The following is a 26862-nucleotide window of genomic DNA, read 5'->3' as shown; positions in this document are numbered from 1 at the left end:
ACAAAGTGGTTTCTGAGAATGATTCTCTCTAGGTCTTATACGAAGATATTTCCTTTTCTACCTTTGGCCCCAAAGCGCTTGAAATCTCCACTTGCAAATTCCACAAAATGAGTGTTTCAAATCTGCTCTGTCTAAAGGAAGGTTCAACTCTGTGAGTTGAACACACGCAACCCAAAGCTGTTACTGGGAATTCTTCTATATAGAATTAGATGAGGAAATCCCGTTTACAACGAAATCCTCAAAGAGGTCTAGATATCCAATTGCAGACTTTACAAAGACAGTGTTTCCAAACTGCTCTATGAAAAGAAAGGTAAAACTCTTTGAATAGAACGCACACAACACAAAGTGGTTTCTGAGAATGATTCTCTCTAGTTTTTATACGAAGATATTTCCTTTTCTACCATTGTCCCCAAAGCGCTTGAAATCTCCACTTGCAAATTCCACAAAAAGAGGGTTTCATATCTGCTCTGTCTACAGGAAGGTTCAACTCTGTGAGTTGAACACACGCAACCCAAAAAAGTTACTGAGAATTCTTCTAACTAGAATTAGATGAGGAAATCCCGTTTCCAACGAAATCCTCAAAGAGGTCCAAATATCCACTTGCAGACTTTACAAACAGAGTGTTTCCAAACTGCTCTATGAAAAGAAAGGTGAAACTCTGTGAGTGGAACGCTCACAACACAAAGTGGTTTCTGAGAATGATTCTCTCTAGTGATTATACGAAGATATTTCCTTTTCTACCGTTTGCCCCAAAACGCTTAAAATCTCCACTTTCAAATTCCACAAAAAGAGGGTTTCAAATCTGCTCTGTGTAAAGGAAGGTTCAACTCTGTGGGTTGAACACACAAAACCCAAAGAAGTTACTGAGAATTCTTCTGTCTAGCATTAGAGGAAGAAATCCCGTTTCCAACGAAATCCTAAAAGAGGTCCAATTATCCACTTGCAGACTTTACAAACAGAGTGTTTCCAAACTGCTCTATGAAAAGAAAGGATAAACTCTGTGAGTGGAACGCACACAACACAAAGTGATTTCTGAGAATGATTCTCTCTAGTTTTTATACGAAGATATTTCCTTTTCTACCGTTGGCACAAAAGCGCTTGAAATCTCCACTTGCAAATTCCACAAGAAGAGGGTTTCAAATCTGCTCTGTCTAAAGGAAGGTTCAACTCTGTGAGTTGAACACACGCAACCCAAAGAAGTTACTGAGAATTATTCTAACTAGAATTAGATGAAGAAATCCCATTTCCAACGAAATCCTCTAAGAGGTCCAAATATCCTCTTGCAGACTTTACAAACAGAGTGTTTCCAAACTGCTCTATGAAAAGAAAGGTGAAACTCTGTGAGTGGAACACACACAACACAAAGTGGTTTCTGAGAATGATTCTCTCTAGTTTTTATACGAAGATATTTCCATTTCTACCATAGGCCCAAAAGCGCTTGAAATCTCCACTTGCAAATTCCACAAAAAGAGGGTTTCAAATCTGCTCTGTCTAAAGGAAGGTTCAAATCCGTGAGTTGAACACACGCAACCCAAAGAAGTTACTGAGAATTCTTCTGTCTAGAATTACATGAGGAAATCCCGTTTCCAACGAAATCCTCAAAGAGGTCTAAATATCCACTTGCATACTTTACAAACAGAGTGTTTCCAAACTGCTCTATGAAAAGAAAGGTTAAACTCTGTGAGTGGAACGCACACAACACAAAGTGATTTCTGAGAATGATTCTCTCTAGTTTTTATACGAAGATATTTCCTTTTCAACCGTTGGCACAAAAGCGCTTGAAATCTCCACTTGCAAATTCCGCAAAAAGAGGGTTTCAAAACTGCTCTGTCTAAAGGAAGGTTCAAGTCTGTGAGTTGAACACACAAAACCAAAAGAAGTTAATGAGAATTCTTCTGTCTAGCATTAGATGAAGAAATCCCGTTTCCAACGAAATCCTCAAAGAGGTCCAAATATCAACTTGCAGACTTTACAAACAGAGTGTTTCGAAACTGCTCTATGAAAAGAAATGTGAAACTCTGTGAGTGGAACGCACACAACACAAAGTGTTTTCTGAGAATGATTCTCTCTAGTTCTTATACAAAGATATTTCCTTTTCTACCGTTGGCCCCAAAGCGCTTCAAATCTCCACTTGCAAATTCCACAAAAAGAGGGTTTCATATCTGCTCTGTCTAAAGGAAGGTTCAAATCTGTGAGTTCAACACACACAACCCAAAGAAGTTACTGAGGATTCTTCTGTCTAGCATTAGATGAAGAAATCCCGTTTCCAACGAAATCCTCAAATAGGTCCAAATATCCACTTGCAGACTTTACAAACAGAGTGTTTCCAAACTGCTCCATGAAAGGAAAGGTTAAACTCTGTGAATGGATCGCAGTCAACACAAAGTGGTTTCTGAGAATGATTCTCTCTAGTTCTTATACGAAGATATCTCCTTTTCTACCTTTGGCCCCAAAGCGCTTGAAATCTCCACTTGCAAATTCCACAAAATGAGTGTTTCAAATCTGCTCTGTCTAAAGGAAGATTCAACTCTGTGAGTTGAACACACGCAACCCAGAGCAGTTACTGAGAATTCTTCTATATAGAATTAGATGAGGAAATCCCGTTTCCAACGAAATCCTCAAAGAGGTCTAAATATCCACTTGCAGACTTTACAAACAGAGTGTTTCCAAACTGCTCTATGAAAAGAAAGGTGAAACTCTGTGAGTGGAACGCACACAACACAAAGTGTTTTCTGAGAATGATTCTCTCTAGTTCTTATACAAAGATATTTCCTTTTCTACCGTTGGCCCCAAAGCGCTTGAAATCTCCACTTGCAAATTCCACAAAAAGAGGGTTTCATATCTGCTCTGTCTAAAGGAAGGTTCAAATCTGTGAGTTCAACACACACAACCCAAAGAAGTTACTGAGAATTCTTCTGTCTAGCATCAGATGAAGAAATCCAGTTTCCAACGAAATCCTCAAATAGGTCCAAATATCCACTTGCAGACCTTACAAACAGAGTGTTTCCAAACTGCTCCATGAAAGGAAAGGTTAAACTCTGTGAATGGATCGCAGTCAACACAAAGTGGTTTCTGAGAATGATTCTCTCTAGTTTTTATACGAAGATATTTCATTTTCTACTGTTGGCCCGAAAGCGCTTGATATCTCCACTTGCAAATTCCACAAAAAGAGGGTTTCATATCTGCTCTGTCTAAAGAAAGGTTGAAATCGGTGAGCTGAACACACGCAACCCAAAGAAGTTACTGAGAATTCTTCTGTCTAGAATTAGATGAGGAAATCCCGTTTCCAACGAAATCCTCAAAGAGGTCTAAATATCCACTTGCAGACTTTACAAACAGAGTGTTTCCAAACTGCTCTATGAAAAGAAAGGTTAAACTCTGTGAGTGGAACGCACACAACACAAAGTGGTTTCTGAGAATGATTCTCTCTAGTTTTTATACGAAGATATTTCCTTTTCAACCGTTGGAACAAAAGCGCTTGAAATCTCCACTTGCAAATTCCACAAAAAGAGGGTTTCAAATCTGCTCTGTCTAAAGGAAGGTTCAACTCTGTGAGTAGAGCACACAAAACCAAAAGAAGTTAATGAGAATTCTTTTGTCTAGCATTAGATGAAGAAATCCCGTTTCCAACGAAATCCTCAAAGAGGTCCAAATATCAACTTGCAGACTTTACAAACAGAGTGTTCCGAAACTGCTCTATGAAAAGAAAGGTTAAACTCTTTGAGTGGAACGCACACAACACAAAGTGGTTTCTGAGAATGATTCTCTCTAGTTTTTATACGAAGATATTTCCTTTTCTACCGTAGGCACCAAAGCGCTTGAAATCTCCACTTGCAAATTCCACAAAAAGAGGGTTTCAAATCTGCTCTGTCTAAAGGAAGGTTCAACTCTGTGAGTTGAACACACAAAACCAAAAGAAGTTACTGAGAATTCTTCTGTCTACCATTAGATGAAGAAATCCCGTTGCCAACGAAATCCTCAAAGAGGTCCAAATATCCACTTGCAGACTTTACAAACAGAGTGTTTCGAAACTGCTCTATGAAAAGAAAGGTTAAACTCTGTGAGTGGAACGCACACAACACAAAGTGGTTTCTGAGAATGATTCTCTCTAGTTTTATACAAAGATATTTCCTTTTCTACTGTTGGCCCGAAAGCGCTTGAAATCTCCACTTGCAAATTCCACAAAAAGAGGGTTTCAAATCTGCTCTGTCTAAAGGAAGGTTCAACTCTGTGAGTTGAACTCACGCAGCCCAAAGAATTTACCGAGAATTCTTCTATATAGAATTAGATGAGGAAATCCCGTTTCCAAAGAAATCCTCAAAGAGGTCTAAATATCTTCTTGCAGACTTTACAAACAGAGTGTTTCAAAACTACTCTATGAAAAGAAAGGTGAAACTCTGTGAGTGGAACGCACACAACACAAAGTGTTTTCTGAGAATGATTCTCTCTAGTTCTTATACAAAGATATTTCCTTTTCTACCGTTGGCCCCAAAGCGCTTGAAATCTCCACTTGCAAATTCCACAAAAAGAGGGTTTCATATCTGCTCTGTCTAAAGGAAGGTTCAACTCTGTGAGTTGAACTCTCACAACCCAAAGAAGTTACTGAGAATTCTTCTGTCTAGCATTACATGAAGAAATCCCGTTTCCAACGAAATCCTCAAAGAGGTCCAAATATCCACTTGCAGACTTTACAAACAGAGTGTTTCGAAACTTCTCTATGAAAAGAAAGGTTAAACTCTGTGAGTGGAACGCACACAACACAAAGTGGTTTCTGAGAATGATTCTCTCTAGTTTTTATACAAAGATATTTCTTTTCTACTGTTGGACCGAAAGCGCTTGAAATCTCCACTTGCAAATTCCACAAAAAGAGGGTTTCAAATCTGCTCTGTCTAAAGGAAGGTTCAAATCTGTGAGTTGAGCACACGCAACCCAAAGAAGTTACTGAGAATTCTTCTGTCTAGAATTAGATGAGGAAATCCCGTTTCCAACAAAATCCTCAAAGAGGTCTAGATATCCACTTGCAGCTTTACAAACAAAGTGTTTCCAAACTGCTCTATGAAATGAAAGGTTAAACTCTGTGAGTGGAACACACACAACACAAAGTGGTTTCTGAGAATGATTCTCTCTACTTTTTATACGAAGATATTTCCTTTTCTACCGTTGGCCCGAAAGCGCTTGAAATCACCACTTTCAAATTCCACAAAAAGAGGGTTTCATATCTGCTCTGTCTAAAGGAAGGTTCAACTCTGTGAGTTGAACACACGCAACCCAAAGAAGTTACTGAGAATTCTTCTAACTTGAATTAGATGAGGAAATCCTGTTTCCAACGAAATCCTCATAGAGGTCCAAATATCCACTTGCAGACTTTACAAACAGAGTGTTTCCAAACTTCTCTATGAAAAGAAAGGTGAAACTCTGTGAGTGGAATGCTCACAACACAAAGTGGTTTCTGAGAATGATTCTCTCTAGTTCTTATACGAAGATATTTCCTTTTCTACCGTTCGCCCCAAAACGCGTGAAATCTCCACTTTCAAATTCCACAAAAAGAGGGTTTCAAATCTGCTCTGTCTAAAGCAAGGTTCAACTCTGTGAGTTGAACACACAAAACCCAAAGAAGTTACTGAGAATTCTTCTGTCTAGCATTAGAGGAAGAAATCCCGTTTCCAACGAAATCCTCAAAGAGGTCCAAATATCCACTTGGAGACTTTACAAACAGAGTGTTTCCAAACTGCTCTATGAAAGGAAAGGTGAAACTCCGTGAGTGGAACGCACACAACACAAAGTGGTTTCAGAGTGATTCTCTGTAGTTTTTATACGAAGATATTTCCTTTTCTACCGTTGGCACAAAAGCGCTTGAAATCTCCACTTGCAAATTCCACAAAAAGAGGGTTTCAAATCTGCTCTGTCTAAAGGAAGGTTCAAATCCGTGAGTTGAACACACGCAACCCAAAGAAGTTACTGAGAATTCTTCTGTCTAGAATTAGATGAGGAAATCCCGTTTCCAACGAAATCCTCCAAGAGGTCTAAATATCCACTTGCAGACTTTACAAACAGAGTGTTTCCAAACTGCTCTATGAAAAGAAAGGTGAAACTCTGTGAGTGGAACGAACACAACACAAAGTGGTTTCTGAGAATGATTCTCTCTAGTTCTTATACAAAGATATTTCCTTTTCTACCGTTGGCCCAAAAGCGCTTGAAATCTCCACTTGCAAATTCCACAAAAAGAGGGTTTCATATATGCTCTGTCTAAAGGAAGGTTCAAATCTGTGAGTTGAACACACGCAACCAAAAGAAGTTACTGAGAATTCTTCTCTCTAGAATTAGATGAGGAAATCCCGTTTCCAACGAAATCCTCAAAGAGGTCTAAATATCCACTTGCAGACTTTACAAACAGAGTGTTTCCAAACTGCTCTATGAAAAGAAAGGTGAAACCCTGTGAGTGGAATGCACACAACACAAAGTGGTTTCTGAGAATGATTCTCTCTAGTTTTTATAGGAAGATATTTGCCTTTCTACCGTTGGCCACAAAGCGCTTGAAATCTCCACTTGCAAATTCCACAAAAAGAGGGTTTCAAATCTGTTCTGTCTAAAGGAAAGTTCAACTCTGTGAGTTGAACACACACAACCCAAAGAAGTTACTGAGAAATCTTCTGTCTAGCATTAGATGAAGAAATCCCGTTTCCAACGAAATCCTCAAATAGGTCCAAATATCCACTTGCAGACTTTACAAACAGAGTGTTTCCAAACTGCTCCATGAAAAGAAAGGTTAAACTCTGTGAATGGATCGCAGTGAACACAAAGTGGTTTTTGAGAATGATTCTCTCTAGTTTTTATACGAAGATATTTCCTTTTCTACCGTTGGCACCAAAGCGCTTGAAATCTCCACTTGCAAATTCCACAAAAAGAGGGTTTCAAATATGCTCTCTCTAAAGGAAGGTTCAACTCTGTGAGTTGAACACACAAAACCCAAAGAAGTTACTGAGAATTCTTCTGTCTAGCATTAGATGAAGAAATCCCGTTTCCAACGAAATCCTCAAAGAGGTCCTAATATCCACTTGCAGACTTTACAAACAGAGTGTTTCCAAACTGCTCTATGAAAAGAAAGGTTAAACTCTGTGAGTGGAACGCACACAACACAAAGTGGTTTCTGAGAATGATTCTCTCTAGTTTTTATACGAAGATATTTCCTTTTCTACCGTTGGCCCAAAAGTGCTTGAAATCTCCACTTGCAAATTCCACAAAAAGAGGGTTTCATATCTGCTCTGTCTAAAGGAAGGTTCACCACTGTGAGTTGAACACACGCAACCCAAAGAAGTTACTGAGAATTCTTCTATCTAGCATTAGATGAGGAAATCCCGTTTCCAACGAAATCCTCAAAGACGTCCAATTATCCACTTGCAGACTTTACAAACAGAGTGTTTCCAAACTGCTCTATGAAAAGAAACGTTAAACTCTGTAAGTGGAATGCACACGTGACAAAGCGGTTTCTGAGAATGATTCTCTCTAGTTTTTATACGAAGATATTTCCTTTTCTACAGTTGGCCCCAAAGCGCTTGAAATCTCCACTTGCAAATTCCACAAAAAGAGGGTTTCAAATCTGCTCTGTCTAAAGGATGGTTCAACTCTGTGAGTTGAACACACGCAACCCAAAGAAGTTACTGAGAATTCTTCTAACTAGAATTAGATGAGGAAATCCCGTTTCCATGGAAATCCTCAAAGAGGTCCAAATATGCACTTGCAGACTTTACAAACAGAGTGTTTCCAAACTGCTCTATGAAAAGAAAGGTTAAACTCTGTGAGAGGAATTCGCACATGACAAAGCATTTTCTGAGAATGATTCTCTCTGATTTTTATACGAAGATATTTCCTTTTCTACCGTTGGAACCAAAGTGCTTGAAATCTCCACCTGAAAATTCCACAAAAAGAGGGTTTCAAATCTGCTCTGTCTAAAGGAAGGTTCTACTCTGTGAGCTGAACACACACAAACCAAAGAACTTTCTGAGAATTTTTCTGTCTAGCATTAGATGAAGAAATCCCGTTTCCAACGAAATCCTCAAATAGGACAAAATATCCACTTGCAGACTTTACAAACAGAGTGTTTCCAAACTGCTCCATGAAAAGAAAGGTTAAACTCTGTGAATGGATCGCAGTCAAGACAAAGTGGTTTCTGAGAATGATTCTCTCTAGTTTTTATACGAAGATATTTCCTTTTCTACTGTTGGCCCGAAAGCGCTTGAAATCTCCACTTGCAAATTCCAAAAAAAGAGGGTTTCATATCTGCTCTCTCTAAAGGAAGGTCCAACTCTGTGAGTTGAACACACGCAACCCAAAGAAGTTACTGAGAATTATTCTAACTAGAATTAGATGAAGAAATCCCGTTTCCAACGAAATCCTCAAAGAGGTCCAAATATCCACTTGCAGACTGTACAAACAGAGTGTTTCCAAACTGCTCTATGAAAAGAAAGGTGAAACTCTGTGAGGGGAACACACACAACACAAAGTGGTTTCTGAGAATGATTCTCTCTAGTTTTTATACGAAGATATTTCCATTTCTACCATAGGCCCAAAAGCGCTTGAAATCTCCACTTGCAAATTCCACAAAAAGAGGGTTTCAAATCTGCTCTGTCTAAAGGAAGTTTCAAATCCGTGAGTTGAACACACGCAACCCAAAGAAGTTACTCAGAATTCTTCTGTCTATAATTAGATGAGGAAATCCCGTTTCCAACGAAATCCTAAAAGAGGTCTAAATATCCGCTTGCAGACTTTACAAACAGAGTGTTTCCAAACTGCTCTATGAAAAGAAAGGTTAAACTCTGTGAGTGGAACGCACACAACACAAAGTGGTTTCTGAGAATGATTCTCTCTAGTTTTTATACGAAGATATTTCCTTTTCTACCGTTGGCCCAAAAGTGCTTGAAATCTCCACTTGCAAATTCCACAAAAAGAGGGTTTCATATCTGCTCTGTCTAAAGGAAGGTTCACCACTGTGAGTTGAACACACGCAACCCAAAGAAGTTACTGAGAATTCTTCTATCTAGCATTAGATGAGGAAATCCCGTTTCCAACGAAATCCTCAAAGACGTCCAATTATCCACTTGCAGACTTTACAAACAGAGTGTTTCCAAACTGCTCTATGAAAAGAAACGTTAAACTCTGTAAGTGGAATGCACACGTGACAAAGCGGTTTCTGAGAATGATTCTCTCTAGTTTTTATACGAAGATATTTCCTTTTCTACAGTTGGCCCCAAAGCGCTTGAAATCTCCACTTGCAAATTCCACAAAAAGAGGGTTTCAAATCTGCTCTGTCTAAAGGATGGTTCAACTCTGTGAGTTGAACACACGCAACCCAAAGAAGTTACTGAGAATTCTTCTAACTAGAATTAGATGAGGAAATCCCGTTTCCATGGAAATCCTCAAAGAGGTCCAAATATGCACTTGCAGACTTTACAAACAGAGTGTTTCCAAACTGCTCTATGAAAAGAAAGGTTAAACTCTGTGAGAGGAATTCGCACATGACGAAGCATTTTCTGAGAATGATTCTCTCTGGTTCTTATACGAAGATATTTCCTTTTCTACCGTTGGAACCAAAGTGCTTGAAATCTCCACCTGAAAATTCCACAAAAAGAGGGTTTCAAATCTGCTCTGTCTAAAGGAAGGTTCTACTCTGTGAGCTGAACACACACAAACCAAAGAACTTTCTGAGAATTCTTCTGTCTAGCATTAGATGAAGAAATCCCGTTTCCAACGAAATCCTCAAATAGGACAAAATATCCACTTGCAGACTTTACAAACAGAGTGTTTCCAAACTGCTCCATGAAAAGAAAGGTTAAACTCTGTGAATGGATCGCAGTCAAGACAAAGTGGTTTCTGAGAATGATTCTCTCTAGTTTTTATTCGAAGATATTTCCTTTTCTACTGTTGGCCCGAAAGCGCTTGAAATCTCCAGTTGCAAATTCCACAAAAAGAGGGTTTCATATCTGCTCTCTCTAAAGGAAGGTCCAACTCTGTGAGTTGAACACACGCAACCCAAAGAAGTTACTGAGAATTATTCTAACTAGAATTATATGAAGAAATCCCGTTTCCAACGAAATCCTCAAAGAGGTCCAAATATCCACTTGCAGACTGTACAAACAGAGTGTTTCCAAACTGCTCTATGAAAAGAAAGGTGAAAATCTGTGAGTGGAACACACACAACACAAAGTGGTTTCTGAGAATGATTCTCTCTAGTTTTTATACGAAGATATTTCCATTTCTACCATAGGCCCAAAAGCGCTTGAAATCTCCACTTGCAAATTCCACAAAAAGAGGGTTTCAAATCTGCTCTGTCTAAAGGAAGGTTCAAATCCGTGAGTTGAACACACGCAACCCAAAGAAGTTACTGAGAATTCTTCTGTCTATAATTAGATGAGGAAATCCCGTTTCCAACGAAATCCTAAAAGAGGTCTAAATATCCGCTTGCAGACTTTACAAACAGAGTGTTTCCAAACTGCTCTATGAAAAGAAAGGTTAAACTCTGTGAGTGGAACACACACAACACAAAGTGGTTTCTGAGAATGATTCTCTCTAGTTCTTATACGAAGATATTTCCTTTTCTACCTTTGGCCCCAAAGCGCTTGAAATCTCCACTTGCAAATTCCACAAAATGAGTGTTTCAAATCTGCTCTGTCTACAGGAAGGTTCAACTCTGTGAGTTGAACACACGCAACCCAAAGCAGTTACTGAGAATTCTTCTATCTAGAATTAGATGAGGAAATCAAGTTTCCAACGAAATCCTCAAAGAGGTCTAAATATCCACTTGCAGACTTTACAAACAGAGTGTTTAAAAAACTGCTCTATGAAAAGAAAGGTGAAACTCTGTGAGTGGAACGCACACAACACAAAGTGTTTTCTGGGAATGATTCTCTGTAGTTCTTATACAAAGATATTTCCTTTTCTACCGTTGGCCCCAAAGCGCTTGAAATCTCCACTTGCAAATTCCACAAAAAGAGGGTTTCATATCTGCTCTGTCTAAAGGAAGGTTCAAATCTGTGAGTTGAACACACACAACCCAAAGAAGTTACTAAGAATTCTTCTGTCTAGCATTAGATGAAGAAATCCCGTTTCCAAAGAAATCCTCAAAGAGGTCCAAATATCCACTTGCAGACTTTACAAACAGATTGTTTCCAAACTGCTCCATGAAAGGAAAGGTTAAACTCTGTGAATGGATCGCAGTCAACACAAAGTGGTTTCTGAGAATGATTCTCTCTAGTTTTTATACGAAGACATTTCCTTTTCTACTGTTGGCCCGAAAGCGCTTGAAATCTCCACTTGCAAATTCCACAAAAAGAGGGTTTCATATCTGCTCTGTCTAAAGGAAGGTTCAAATCTGTGAGTTGAAAACACGCAACCCAAAGAAGTTACTGAGAATTCTTCTGTCTAGAATTAGATGAGGAAATCCCGTTTCCAACGAAATCCTCAAAGAGGTCTAAATATCCACTTGCAGACATTACAAACAGAGTGTTTACAAACTGCTCTATGAAAAGAAAGGTGAAACTCTGTTAGTGGAACGCACACGACACAAAGTGGTTTCTGAGAATGATTCTCTCTAGTTTTTATACGAAGATATTTCCTTTTCAACCGTTGGCACAAAAGCGCTTGAAATCTCCACTTGCAAATTCCACAAAAAGAGGGTTTCAAATCTGCTCTGTCTAAAGGAAGGTTCAACTCTGTGAGTTGAACACACAAAACCCAAAGAAGTTACTGAGAATTCTTCTGTCTAGCATTAGATGAAGAAATCCCGTTTCCAACGAAATCCTCAAAGAGGTCCAAATATCAACTTGCAGACTTTACAAACAGAGTGTTTTCAAACTGCTCTATGAAAAGAAAGGTTAAACTCTGTGAGTGGAACGCACACAACACAAAGTGATTTCTGAGAATGATTCTCTCTAGTTTTTATACGAAGATATTTCCTTTTCTACCGTTGGCACAAAAGCGCTTGAAATCTTCTCTTGCAAATTCCACAAAAAGAGGGTTTCAAATCTGCTCTGTCTAAAGGAAGGTTCAACTCTGTGAGTTGAACACACGCAACCCAAAGAAGTTACTGAGTATTCTTCTAACTAGAATTAGATGAAGAAATCCCATTTCCAACGAAATCCTCTAAGAGGTCCAAATATCCTCTTGCAGACTTTACAAACAGAGTGTTTCCAAACTGCTCTATGAAAAGAAAGGTTAAACTCTGTGAGTGGAACGCACACAACACAAAGTGGTTTCTGAGAATGATTCTCTCTAGTTTCTATACGAAGATATTTCCATTTCTACCGTTGACCCAAAAGCGCTTAAAATCTCCACTTGCAAATTCCACAAAAAGAGGGTTTCAAATCTGCTCTGTCTAAAGGAAGGTTCAAATCCGTGAGTTGAACACACGCAACCCAAAGAAGTTACTGAGAATTCTTCTGTCTAGAATTAGATGAGGAAATCCCGTTTCCAACGAAATCCTCAAAAAGGTCTAAATATCCACTTGCAGACTTTACAAACAGAGTGTTTCCAAACTGCTCTATGAAAAGAAAGGTTAAACTCTGTGAGTGGAACGCACACAACACAAAGTGGTTTCTGAGAATGATTCTCTCTATTTCTTATACGAAGATATTTCCTTTTCTACCTTTGGCCCCAAAGCGCTTGAAATCTCCACTTGCAAATTCCACAAAATGAGTGTTTCAAATCTGCTCTGTCTAAAGGAAGGTTCAACTCTGTGAGTAGAACACATGCAACCCAAAGCAGTTACTGAGAATTCTTCTATATAGAATTAGATGAGGAAATCCCGTTTCCAACGAAATCCTCAAAGAGGTCTAAATATCCACTTGCAGACTTTACAAACAGAGTGTTTCCAAACTGCTCTATGAAAAGAAAGGTGAAACTCTGTGAGTGGAACGCACACAACACAAAGTGTTTTCTGAGAATGATTCTCTCTAGTTCTTATACAAAGATATTTCCATTTCTACCGTTGGCCCGAAAGCGCTTGAAATCTCCAGTTGCAAATTCCACAAAAAGAGGGTTTCATATCTGCTCTCTCTAAAGGAAGGTCCAACTCTGTGAGTTGAACACACGCAACCCAAAGAAGTTACTGAGAATTATTCTAACTAGAATTATATGAAGAAATCCCGTTTCCAACGAAATCCTCAAAGAGGTCCAAATATCCACTTGCAGACTGTACAAACAGAGTGTTTCCAAACTGCTCTATGAAAAGAAAGGTGAAAATCTGTGAGTGGAACACACACAACACAAAGTGGTTTCTGAGAATGATTCTCTCTAGTTTTTATACGAAGATATTTCCATTTCTACCATAGGCCCAAAAGCGCTTGAAATCTCCACTTGCAAATTCCACAAAAAGAGGGTTTCAAATCTGCTCTGTCTAAAGGAAGGTTCAAATCCGTGAGTTGAACACACGCAACCCAAAGAAGTTACTGAGAATTCTTCTGTCTATAATTAGATGAGGAAATCCCGTTTCCAACGAAATCCTAAAAGAGGTCTAAATATCCGCTTGCAGACTTTACAAACAGAGTGTTTCCAAACTGCTCTATGAAAAGAAAGGTTAAACTCTGTGAGTGGAACACACACAACACAAAGTGGTTTCTGAGAATGATTCTCTCTAGTTCTTATACGAAGATATTTCCTTTTCTACCTTTGGCCCCAAAGCGCTTGAAATCTCCACTTGCAAATTCCACAAAATGAGTGTTTCAAATCTGCTCTGTCTACAGGAAGGTTCAACTCTGTGAGTTGAACACACGCAACCCAAAGCAGTTACTGAGAATTCTTCTATCTAGAATTAGATGAGGAAATCAAGTTTCCAACGAAATCCTCAAAGAGGTCTAAATATCCACTTGCAGACTTTACAAACAGAGTGTTTAAAAAACTGCTCTATGAAAAGAAAGGTGAAACTCTGTGAGTGGAACGCACACAACACAAAGTGTTTTCTGGGAATGATTCTCTGTAGTTCTTATACAAAGATATTTCCTTTTCTACCGTTGCCCCAAAGCGCTTGAAATCTCCACTTGCAAATTCCACAAAAAGAGGGTTTCATATCTGCTCTGTCTAAAGGAAGGTTCAAATCTGTGAGTTGAACACACACAACCCAAAGAAGTTACTAAGAATTCTTCTGTCTAGCATTAGATGAAGAAATCCCGTTTCCAAAGAAATCCTCAAAGAGGTCCAAATATCCACTTGCAGACTTTACAAACAGATTGTTTCCAAACTGCTCCATGAAAGGAAAGGTTAAACTCTGTGAATGGATCGCAGTCAACACAAAGTGGTTTCTGAGAATGATTCTCTCTAGTTTTTATACGAAGACATTTCCTTTTCTACTGTTGGCCCGAAAGCGCTTGAAATCTCCACTTGCAAATTCCACAAAAAGAGGGTTTCATATCTGCTCTGTCTAAAGGAAGGTTCAAATCTGTGAGTTGAAAACACGCAACCCAAAGAAGTTACTGAGAATTCTTCTGTCTAGAATTAGATGAGGAAATCCCGTTTCCAACGAAATCCTCAAAGAGGTCTAAATATCCACTTGCAGACATTACAAACAGAGTGTTTACAAACTGCTCTATGAAAAGAAAGGTGAAACTCTGTTAGTGGAACGCACACGACACAAAGTGGTTTCTGAGAATGATTCTCTCTAGTTTTTATACGAAGATATTTCCTTTTCAACCGTTGGCACAAAAGCGCTTGAAATCTCCACTTGCAAATTCCACAAAAAGAGGGTTTCAAATCTGCTCTGTCTAAAGGAAGGTTCAACTCTGTGAGTTGAACACACAAAACCCAAAGAAGTTACTGAGAATTCTTCTGTCTAGCATTAGATGAAGAAATCCCGTTTCCAACGAAATCCTCAAAGAGGTCCAAATATCAACTTGCAGACTTTACAAACAGAGTGTTTTCAAACTGCTCTATGAAAAGAAAGGTTAAACTCTGTGAGTGGAACGCACACAACACAAAGTGATTTCTGAGAATGATTCTCTCTAGTTTTTATACGAAGATATTTCCTTTTCTACCGTTGGCACAAAAGCGCTTGAAATCTTCTCTTGCAAATTCCACAAAAAGAGGGTTTCAAATCTGCTCTGTCTAAAGGAAGGTTCAACTCTGTGAGTTGAACACACGCAACCCAAAGAAGTTACTGAGTATTCTTCTAACTAGAATTAGATGAAGAAATCCCATTTCCAACGAAATCCTCTAAGAGGTCCAAATATCCTCTTGCAGACTTTACAAACAGAGTGTTTCCAAACTGCTCTATGAAAAGAAAGGTTAAACTCTGTGAGTGGAACGCACACAACACAAAGTGGTTTCTGAGAATGATTCTCTCTAGTTTTTATACGAAGATATTTCCATTTCTACCGTTGACCCAAAAGCGCTTAAAATCTCCACTTGCAAATTCCACAAAAAGAGGGTTTCAAATCTGCTCTGTCTAAAGGAAGGTTCAAATCCGTGAGTTGAACACACGCAACCCAAAGAAGTTACTGAGAATTCTTCTGTCTAGAATTAGATGAGGAAATCCCGTTTCCAACGAAATCCTCAAAAAGGTCTAAATATCCACTTGCAGACTTTACAAACAGAGTGTTTCCAAACTGCTCTATGAAAAGAAAGGTTAAACTCTGTGAGTGGAACGCACACAACACAAAGTGGTTTCTGAGAATGATTCTCTCTAGTTCTTATACGAAGATATTTCCTTTTCTACCTTTGGCCCCAAAGCGCTTGAAATCTCCACTTGCAAATTCCACAAAATGAGTGTTTCAAATCTGCTCTGTCTAAAGGAAGGTTCAACTCTGTGAGTAGAACACATGCAACCCAAAGCAGTTACTGAGGATTCTTCTGTCTAGCATTAGATGAAGAAATCCGGTTTCCAAAGAAATCCTCAAATAGGTCCAAATATCCACTTGCAGACTTTACAAACAGAGTGTTTCCAAACTGCTCCATGAAAGGAAAGGTTAAACTCTGTGAATGGATCGCAGTCAACACAAAGTGGTTTCTGAGAATGATTCTCTCTAGTTCTTATACGAAGATATTTCCTTTTCTACCTTTGGCCCCAAAGCGCTTGAAATCTCCACTTGCAAATTCCACAAAATGAGTGTTTCAAATCTGCTCTGTCTAAAGGAAGGTTCAACTCTGTGAGTTGAACACACGCAACGCAGAGCAGTTACTGAGAATTCTTCTATATAGAATTAGATGAGGAAATGCAGTTTCCAACGAAATCCTCAAATAGGTCCAAATATCCACTTGCAGACCTTACTAACAGAGTCTTTCCAAACTGCTCCATGAAAGGAAAGGTTAAACTCTGTGAATGGATCGCAGTCAACACAAAGTGGTTTCTGAGAATGATTCTCTCTAGTTTTTATACGAAGATATTTCATTTTCTACTGTTGGCCCGAAAGCGCTTGATATCTCCACTTGCAAATTCCACAAAAAGAGGGTTTCATATCTGCTCTGTCTAAAGAAAGGTTGAAATCTGTGAGCTGAACACACGCAACCCAAAGAAGTTACTGAGAATTCTTCTGTCTAGAATTACATGAGGAAATCCCGTTTCCAACGAAATCCTCAAAGAGGTCTAAATATCCACTTGCAGACTTTACAAACAGAGTGTTTCCAAACTGCTCTATGAAAAGAAAGGTTAAACTCTGTGAGTGGAACGCACACAACACGAAGTGGTTTCTGAGAATGATTCTCTCTAGTTTTTATACGAAGATATTTCCTTTTCAACCGTTGGAACAAAAGCGCTTGAAATCTCCACTTGCAAATTCCACAAAAAGAGGGTTTCAAATCTGCTCTGTCTAAAGGAAGGTTCAACTCTGTGAGTTGAACACACAAAACCAAAAGAAGTTAATGAGAATTCTTCTGTCTAGCATTAGATGAAGAAATCCCGTTTCCAACGAAATCCTCAAAGAGGTCCAAATATCAACTTGCGGACTTTACAAACAGAGTGTTTCGAAACTGCTCTATGAAAAGAAAGGTTAAACTCTGTGAGTGGAACGCACACAACACAAAGTGGTTTCTGAGAATGATTCTCTCTAGTTTTTATACGAAGATATTTCCTTTTCTACCGTTGGCCCCAAAGCGCTTGAAATCTCCACTTGCAAATTCCTCAAAAAGAGGGTTTCAAATCTACTCTGTCTAAAGGAAGGTTCAACTCTGTGAGTTGAACACACAAAACCAAAAGAAGTTACTGAGAATTCTTCTGTCTAGCATTAGATGAAGAAATCCCGTTGCCAACGAAATCCTCAAAGAGGTCCAAATATCCACTTGCAGACTTTACAAACAGAGTGTTTCGAAACTGCTCTATGAAAAGAAAGGTTAAACTCTGTGAGTGGAACGCACACAACACAAAGTGGTTTCTGAGAATGATTCTCTCTAGTTTTTATACAAAGATATTTCCTTTTCTACTGTTGGCCCGAAAGCGCTTGAAATCTCCACTTTCAAATTCCACAAAAAGAGGGTTTCAAATCTGCTGTGTCTAAAGGAAGTTTCAAATCTGTGAGTTGAGCACACGCAACCCAAAGAAGATACTGAGAATTCTTCTGTCTAGAATTAGAGGAGGAAATACCGTTTCCAACGAAATCCTCAAACAGGTCTAGATATCCACCTGCAGACTTTACCAACAGAGTGTTTCCAAACTGCTCTATGAAAAGAAAGGTTAAACTCTGTGAGTGCAACGCACACAACACAAAGTGGTTTCTGAGAATGATTCTCTCTAGTTTTTATACGAAGATATTTCCTTTTCTACCGTTGGCACAAAAGCGCTTGAAATCTTCTCTTGCAAATTCCACAAAAAGAGGGTTTCAAATCTGCTCTGTCTAAAGGAAGGTTCAACTCTGTGAGTTGAACACACGCAACCCAAAGAAGTTACTGAGAATTCTTCTAACTAGAATTAGATGAAGAAATCCCATTTCCAACGAAATCCTCTAAGAGGTCCAAATATCCACTTGCAGACTTTACAAACAGAGTGTTTCCAAACTGCTCTATGAAAAGAAAGGTTAAACTCTGTGAGTGGAACGCACACAACACAAAGTGGTTTCTGAGAATGATTCTCTCTAGTTTTTATGCGAAGATATTTCCATTTCTACCGTTGACCCGAAAGCGCTTGAAATCTCCACTTGCAAATTCCACAAGAAGAGGGTTTCAAATCTTCTCTGTCTAAAGGAAGGTTCAAATCCGTGAGTTGAACACACGCAACCCAAAGAAGTTACTGAGAATTCTTCTGTCTAGAATTAGATGAGGAAATCCCGTTTCCAACGAAATCCTCAAAGAGGTCTAAATATCCACTTGCAGACTTTACAAACAGAGTGTTTCCAAACTGCTCTATGAAAAGAAAGGTTAAACTCTGTGAGTGGAACGCACACAACACAAAGTGGTTTCTGAGAATGATTCTCTCTAGTTCTTATACGAAGATATTTCCTTTTCTACCTTTGGCCCCAAAGCGCTTGAAATCTCCACTTGCAAATTCCACAAAATGAGTGTTTCAAATCTGCTCTGTCTAAAGGAAGGTTCAACTCTGTGAGTTGAACACACGCAACCCAAAGCAGTTACTGAGAATTCTTCTATATAGAATTAGATGAGGAAATCCCGTTTCCAACGAAATCCTCAAAGAGGTCTAAATATCCACTTGCAGACTTTACAAACAGAGTGTTTCCAAACTGCTCTATGAAAAGAAATGTGAAACTCTGTGAGTGGAACGAACACAACACAAAGTGTTTTCTGAGAATGATTCTCTCTAGTTCTTATACAAAGATATTTCCTTTTCTACCGTTGGCCCCAAAGCGCTTGAAATCTCCACTTGCAAATTCCACAAAAAGAGGGTTTCATATCTTCTCTGTCTAAAGAAAGGTTGAAATCTGTGAGCTGAACACACGCAACCCAAAGAAGTTACTGAGAATTCTTCTGTCTAGAATTACATGAGGAAATCCCGTTTCCAAAGAAATCCTCAAAGAGGTCTAAATATCCACTTGCAGACTTTACAAACAGAGTGTTTCCAAACTGCTCTATGAAAAGAAAGGTTAAACTCTGTGAGTGGAATGCACACAACACAAAGTGGTTTCTGAGAATGATTCTCTCTAGTTTTTATACGAAGATATTTCCTTTTCAACCGTTGGCACAAAAGCGCTTGAAATCTCCACTTGCAAATTCCACAAAAAGAGGGTTTCAAATCTGCTCTGTCTAAAGGAAGGTTCAACTCTGTGAGTTGAACACACAAAACCAAAAGAAGTTAATGAGAATTCTTCTGTCTAGCATTAGATGAAGAAATCCCGTTTCCAACGAAATCCTCAAAGAGGTCCAAATATCAACTTGCAGACTTTACAAACAGAGTGTTTCGAAACTGCTCTATGAAAAGAAAGGTTAAACTCTGTGAGTGGAACGCACACAACACAAAGTGGTTTCTGAGAATGATTCTCTCTAGTTTTTATACGAAGATATTTCCTTTTCTACCGTTGGCACCAAAGCGCTTGAAATCTCCACTTGCAAATTCCACAAAATGAGTGTTTCAAATCTGCTCTGTCTAAAGGAAGGTTCAACTCTGTGAGTTGAACACACGCAACCCAAAGCAGTTACTGAGAATTCTTCTATATAGAATTAGATGAGGAAATCCCGTTTCCAACGAAATCCTCAAAGAGGTCTAAATATCCACTTGCAGACTTTACAAACAGAGTGTTTCCAAACTGCTCTATGAAAAGAAATGTGAAACTCTGTGAGTGGAACGCACACAACACAAAGTGTATTCTGAGAATGATTCTCTCTAGTTCTTATACAAAGATATTTCCTTTTCTACCGTTGGCCCCAAAGCGCTTGAAATCTCCACTTGCAAATTCCACAAAAAGAGGGTTTCATATCTGCTCTGTCTAAAGGAAGGTTCAAATCTGTGAGTTCAACACACACAACCCAAAGAAGTTACTGAGGATTCTTCTGTCTAGCATTAGATGAAGAAATCCCGTTTCCAACGAAATCCTCAAATAGGTCCAAATATCCACTTGCAGACTTTACAAACAGAGTGTTTCCAAACTGCTCCATGAAAGGAAAGGTTAAACTCTGTGAATGGATCGCAGTCAACACAAAGTGGTTTCTGAGAATGATTCTCTCTAGTTCTTATACGAAGATATCTCCTTTTCTACTTTTGGCCCCAAAGCGCTTGAAATCTCCACTTGCAAATTCCACAAAATGAGTGTTTCAAATCTGCTCTGTCTAAAGGAAGATTCAACTCTGTGAGTTGAACACACGCAACCCAGAGCAGTTACTGAGAATTCTTCTATATAGAATTAGATGAGGAAATCCCGTTTCCAACGAAATCCTCAAAGAGGTCTAAATATCCACTTGCAGACTTTACAAACAGAGTGTTTCCAAACTGCTCTATGAAAAGAAAGGTGAAACTCTGTGAGTGGAACGCACACAACACAAAGTGTTTTCTGAGAATGATTCTCTCTAGTTCTTATACAAAGATATTTCCTTTTCTACCGTTGGCCCCAAAGCGCTTGAAATCTCCACTTGCAAATTCCACAAAAAGAGGGTTTCATATCTGCTCTGTCTAAAGGAAGGTTCAAATCTGTGAGTTCAACACACACAACCCAAAGAAGTTACTGAGAATTCTTCTGTCTAGCATCAGATGAAGAAATCCAGTTTCCAACGAAATCCTCAAATAGGTCCAAATATCCACTTGCAGACCTTACAAACAGAGTGTTTCCAAACTGCTCCATGAAAGGAAAGGTTAAACTCTGTGAATGGATCGCAGTCAACACAAAGTGGTTTCTGAGAATGATTCTCTCTAGTTTTTATACGAAGATATTTCATTTTCTACTGTTGGCCCGAAAGCGCTTGATATCTCCACTTGCAAATTCCACAAAAAGAGGGTTTCATATCTGCTCTGTCTAAAGAAAGGTTGAAATCTGTGAGCTGAACACACGCAACCCAAAGACGTTACTGAGAATTCTTCTGTCTAGAATTAGATGAGGAAATCCCGTTTCCAACGAAATCCTCAAAGAGGTCTAAATATCCACTTGCAGACTTTACAAACAGAGTGTTTCCAAACTGCTCTATGAAAAGAAAGGTTAAACTCTGTGAGTGGAACGCACACAACACAAAGTGGTTTCAGAGAATGATTCTCTCTAGTTTTTATACGAAGATATTTCCTTTTCAACCGTTGGCACAAAAGCGCTTGAAATCTCCACTTGCAAATTCCACAAAAAGAGGGTTTCAAATCTGCTCTGTCTAAAGGAAGGTTCAACTCTGTGAGTAGAACACACAAAACCAAAAGAAGTTAATGAGAATTCTTCTGTCTAGCATTAGATGAAGAAATCCCGTTTCCAACGAAATCCTCAAAGAGGTCCAAATATCAACTTGCAGACTTTACAAACAGAGTGTTTCGAAACTGCTCTATGAAAAGAAAGGTTAAACTCTTTGAGTGGAACGCACACAACACAAAGTGGTTTCTGAGAATGATTCTCTCTAGTTTTTATACGAAGATATTTCCTTTTCTACCGTTGGCACCAAAGCGCTTGAAATCTCCACTTGCAAATTCCACAAAAAGAGGGTTTCAAATCTGCTCTGTCTAAAGGAAGGTTCAACTCTGTGAGTTGAACACACAAAACCAAAAGAAGTTACTGAGAATTCTTCTGTCTAGCATTAGATGAAGAAATCCCGTTGCCAACGAAATCCTCAAAGAGGTCCAAATATCCACTTGCAGACTTTACAAACAGAGTGTTTCGAAACTGCTCTATGAAAAGAAAGGTTAAACTCTGTGAGTGGAACGCACACAACACAAAGTGGTTTCTGAGAATGATTCTCTCTAGTTTTTATACAAAGATATTTCCTTTTCTACTGTTGGCCCCAAAGCGCTTGAAATCTCCACTTGCAAATTCCACAAAAAGAGGGTTTCAAATCTGCTCTGTCTAAAGGAAGGTTCAAATCTGTGAGTTGAGCACACGCAACCCAAAGAAATTACTGAGAATTCTTCTGTCTAGAATTAGATGAGGAAATCCCGTTTCCAACGAAATCCTCAAAGAGGTCTAGATATCCACCTGCAGACTTTACCAACAGAGTGTTTCCAAACTGCTCTATGAAAAGAAAGGTTAAACTCTGTGAGTGGAACGCACACAACACAAAGTGGTTTCTGAGAATGATTCTCTCTAGTTTTTATACGAAGATATTTCCTTTTCTACGGTTGGCACAAAAGCGCTTGAAATCTCCACTTGCAAATTCCACAAAAAGAGGGTTTCATATCTGCTCTGTCTAAAGGAAGGTTCAACTCTGTGAGTTGAACACACGCAACCCAAAGAAGTTACTGAGAATTCTTCTAACTAGAATTAGATGAGGAAATCCCGTTTCCAACGAAATCCTCAAAGAGGTCCAAATATCCACTTGCAGACTTTACAAACAGAGTGTTTCCAAACTGCTCTATGAAAAGAAAGGTGAAACTCTGTGAGTGGAACGCTCACAAGACAAAGTGGTTTCTGAGAATGATTCTCTCTAGTTCTTATACGAAGATATTTCCTTTTCTACCGTTCGCCCCAAAACGCTTGAAATCTCCACTTTCAAATTCCACAAAAAGAGGGTTTCAAATCTGCTCTGTCTAAAGGAAGGTTCAACTCTGTGAGTTGAACTCACGCAGCCCAAAGAATTTACCGAGAATTCTTCTATATAGAATTAGATGAGGAAATCCCGTTTCCAAAGAAATCCTCAAAGAGGTCTAAATATCCTCTTGCAGACTTTACAAACAGAGTGTTTCAAAACTACTCTATGAAAAGAAAGGTGAAACTCTGTGAGTGGAACGCACACAACACAAAGTGTTTTCTGAGAATGATTCTCTCTAGTTCTTATACAAAGATATTTCCTTTTCTACCGTTGGCCCCAAAGCGCTTGAAATCTCCACTTGCAAATTCCACAAAAAGAGGGTTTCATATCTGCTCTGTCTAAAGGAAGGTTCAAATCTGTGAGTTCAACACACACAACCCAAAGAAGTTACTGAGAATTCTTCTGTCTAGCATTAGATGAAGAAATCCTGTTTCCAACGAAATCCTCAAAGAGGTCCAAATATCCACTTGCAGACTTTACAAACAGAGTGTTTCCAAACTGCTCCATGAAAGGAAAGGTTAAACTCTGTGAATGGATCGCAGTCAACACAAAGTGGTTTCTGAGAATGATTCTCTCTAGTTTTTATACAAAGATATTTCCTTTTCTACTGTTGGCCCGAAAGCGCTTGAAATCTCCACTTGCAAATTCCACAAAAAGAGGGTTTCATATCTGCTCTGTCTAAAGGAAGGTTCAACTCTGTGGGTTGAACACACAAAACCCAAAGAAGTTACTGAGAATTCTTCTGTCTAGCATTAGATGAAGAAATCCCGTTTCCAACGAAATCCTCAAAGAGGTCCAAATATCAACTTCCAGACTTTACAAACAGAGTGTTTCGAAACTGCTCTATGAAAAGAAAGGTTAAACTCTGTGAGTGGAATGCACAAAACACAAAGTGGTTTTTGAGAATGACTCTCTCTAGTTTTTACACGAAGATATTTCCTTTTCTACCGTTGGCACCAAAGCGCTTTAAATCTCCACTTGCAAATTCCACAAAAAGAGGGTTTCAAATCTGCTCTGTCTAAAGGAAGGTTCAACTCTGTGAGTTGAACACACAAAACCAAAAGAAGTTACTGAGAATTCTTCTGTCTAGCATTAGATGAAGAAATCCCGTTTCCAACGAAATCCTCAAAGAGGTCCAAATATTCACTTGCAGACTTTACAAACAGAGTGTTTCGAAACTTCTCTATGAAAAGAAAGGTTAAACTCTGTGAGTGGAAAGCACACAACACAAAGTGGTTTCTGAGAATGATTCTCTCTAGTTTTTATACAAAGATATTTCCTTTTCTACTGTTGGCCCGAAAGAGCTTGAAATCTCCACTTGCAAATTCCACAAAAAGAGGGTTTCAAATCTGCTCTCTCTAAAGAAAGGTTCAAATCTGTGAGTTGAGCACACGCAACCCAAAGAAGTTACTGAGAATTCTTCTGTCTAGAATTAGATGAGGAAATCCCGTTTCCAACAAAATCCTCAAAGAGGTCTAAATATCCACTTGCAGCTTTACAAACAAAGTGTTTCCAAACTGCTCTATGAAATGAAAGGTTAAACTCTGTGAGTGGAACACACACAACACAAAGTGGTTTCTGAGAATGATTCTCTCTACTTTTCATACGAAGATATTTCCTTTTCTACCGTTGGCACAAAAGCGCTTGAAATCTCCACTTGCAAATTCCACAAAAAGAGGGTTTCATATCTGCTCTGTCTAAAGGAAGGTTCAACTCTGTGAGTTGAACACCCGAAACCCAAAGAAGTTACTGAGAATTCTTCTAACTTGAATTAGATGAGGAAATCCTGTTTCCAACGAAATCCTCAAAGAGGTCCAAATATCCACTTGCAGACTTTACAAACAGAGTGTTTCCAAACTGCTCTATGAAAAGAAAGGTGAAACTCTGTGAGTGGAATGCTCACAACACAAAGTGGTTTCTGAGAATGATTCTCTCTAGTTCTTATACGAAGATATTTCCTTTTCTACCGTTCGCCCCAAAACGCGTGAAATCTCCACTTTCAAATTCCACAAAAAGAGGGTTTCAAATCTGCTCTGTCTAAAGGAGGGTTCAACTCTGTGAGTTGAACACACAAAACCCAAAGAAGTTACTGAGAATTCTTCTGTCTAGCATTAGAGGAAGAAATCCCGTTTCCAACGAAATCCTCAAAGACGTCCATATATCCACTTGCAGACTTTACAAACAGAGTGTTTCCAAACTGCTCCATGAAAGGAAAGGTTAAACTCTGTGAATGGATCGCAGTCAACACAATGTGGTTTCTGAGAATGATTCTCTCTAGTTTTTATACGAAGATATTTCCTTTTCTACTGTTGGCCCGAAAGCGCTTGAAATCTCCACTTTCAAATTCCACAAAAAGAGGGTTTCATATCTGCTCTGTCTAAAGGAAGGTTCAACTCTGTGAGTTGAACACACGCAACCCAAAGAAGTTACTGAGAATTCTTCTAACTTGAATTAGATGAGGAAATCCTGTTTCCAACGAAATCCTCATAGAGGTCCAAATATCCACTTGCAGACTTTACAAACAGAGTGTTTCCAAACTGCTCTATGAAAAGAAAGGTGAAACTCTGTGAGTGGAATGCTCACAACACAAAGTGGTTTCTGAGAATGATTCTCTCTAGTTCTTATACGAAGATATTTCCTTTTCTACCGTTCGCCCCAAAACGCGTGAAATCTCCACTTTCAAATTCCACAAAAAGAGGGTTTCAAATCTGCTCTGTCTAAAGCAAGGTTCAACTCTGTGAGTTGAACACACAAAACCCAAAGAAGTTACTGAGAATTCTTCTGTCTAGCATTAGAGGAAGAAATCCCGTTTCCAACGAAATCCTCAAAGAGGTCCAAATATCCACTTGGAGACTTTACAAACAGAGTGTTTCCAAACTGCTCTATGAAAGGAAAGGTGAAACCCCGTGAGTGGAACGCACACAACACAAAGTGGTTTCAGAGTGATTCTCTGTAGTTTTTATACGAAGATATTTCCTTTTCTAACGTTGGCACAAAAGCGCTTGAAATCTCCACTTGCAAATTCGACAAAAAGAGGGTTTCAAATCTGCTCTGTCTAAAGGAAGGTTCAAATCCGTGAGTTGAACACACGCAACCCAAAGAAGTTACTGAGAATTCTTCTGTCTAGAATTAGATGAGGAAATCCCGTTTCCAACGAAATCCTCAAAGAGGTCTAAATATCCACTTGCAGACTTTACAAACAGAGTGTTTCCAAACTGCTCTATGAAAAGAAAGGTTAAACTCTGTGAGTGCAACGCACACAACACAAAGTGGTTTCTGAGAATGATTCTCTCTAGGTCTTATACGAAGATATTTCCTTTTCTACCTTTGGCCCCAAAGCGCTTGAAATCTCCACTTGCAAATTCCACAAAATGAGTGTTTCAAATCTGCTCTGTCTAAAGGAAGGTTCAACTCTGTGAGTTGAACACACGGAACCCAAAGCTGTTACTGGGAATTCTTCTATATAGAATTAGATGAGGAAATCCCTTTTCCAACGAAATCCTCCAAGAGGTCTAAATATCCACTTGCAGACTTTACAAACAGAGTGTTTCCAAACTGCTCTATGAAAAGAAAGGTGAAACTCTGTGAGTGGAACGCACACAACACAAAGTGGTTTCTGAGAATGATTCTCTCTAGTTCTTATACAAAGATATTTCCTTTTCTACCGTTGGCCCAAAAGCGCTTGAAATCTCCACTTGCAAATTCCACAAAAAGAGGGTTTCATATATGCTCTGTCTAAAGGAAGGTTCAAATCTGTGAGTTGAACACATGCAACCAAAAGAAGTTACTGAGAATTCTTCTCTCTAGAATTAGATGAGGAAATAACGTTTCCAACGAAATCCTCAAAGAGGTCTAAATATCCACTTGCAGACTTTACAAACAGAGTGTTTCCAAACTGCTCTATGAAAAGAAAGGTGAAACCCTGTGAGTGGAATGCACACAACACAAAGTGGTTTCTGAGAATGATTCTCTCTAGTTTTTATAGGAAGATATTTCCTTTTCTACTGTAGGCCCCAAAGCGCTTGAAATCTCCACTTGCAAATTCCACAAAAAGAGGGTTTCAAATCTGCTCTGTCTAAAGGAAGGTTCAACTCTGTGGGTTGAACACACGCAACACAAAGCAGTTACTGGGAATTCTTCTATATAGAATTAGATGAGGAAATCTCATTTCCAACGAAATCCTCAAAGAGGTCCAAATATCCACCTGCAGACGTTACAGAGTGTCTCCAAACTGCTCTATGAAAAGAAAGGTTAACCTCTGTGAGTGGAACACACACAACACAAAGTGGTTTC

This window comes from Gorilla gorilla, chromosome 1, assembly GCF_029281585.2.
Source record: "Gorilla gorilla gorilla isolate KB3781 chromosome 1, NHGRI_mGorGor1-v2.1_pri, whole genome shotgun sequence".
Lineage (NCBI taxonomy): Eukaryota > Metazoa > Chordata > Mammalia > Primates > Hominidae > Gorilla > Gorilla gorilla.
The sequence above is the reverse complement of the archived record's forward strand: the minus strand, read 5'-3'. Positions refer to the sequence as shown.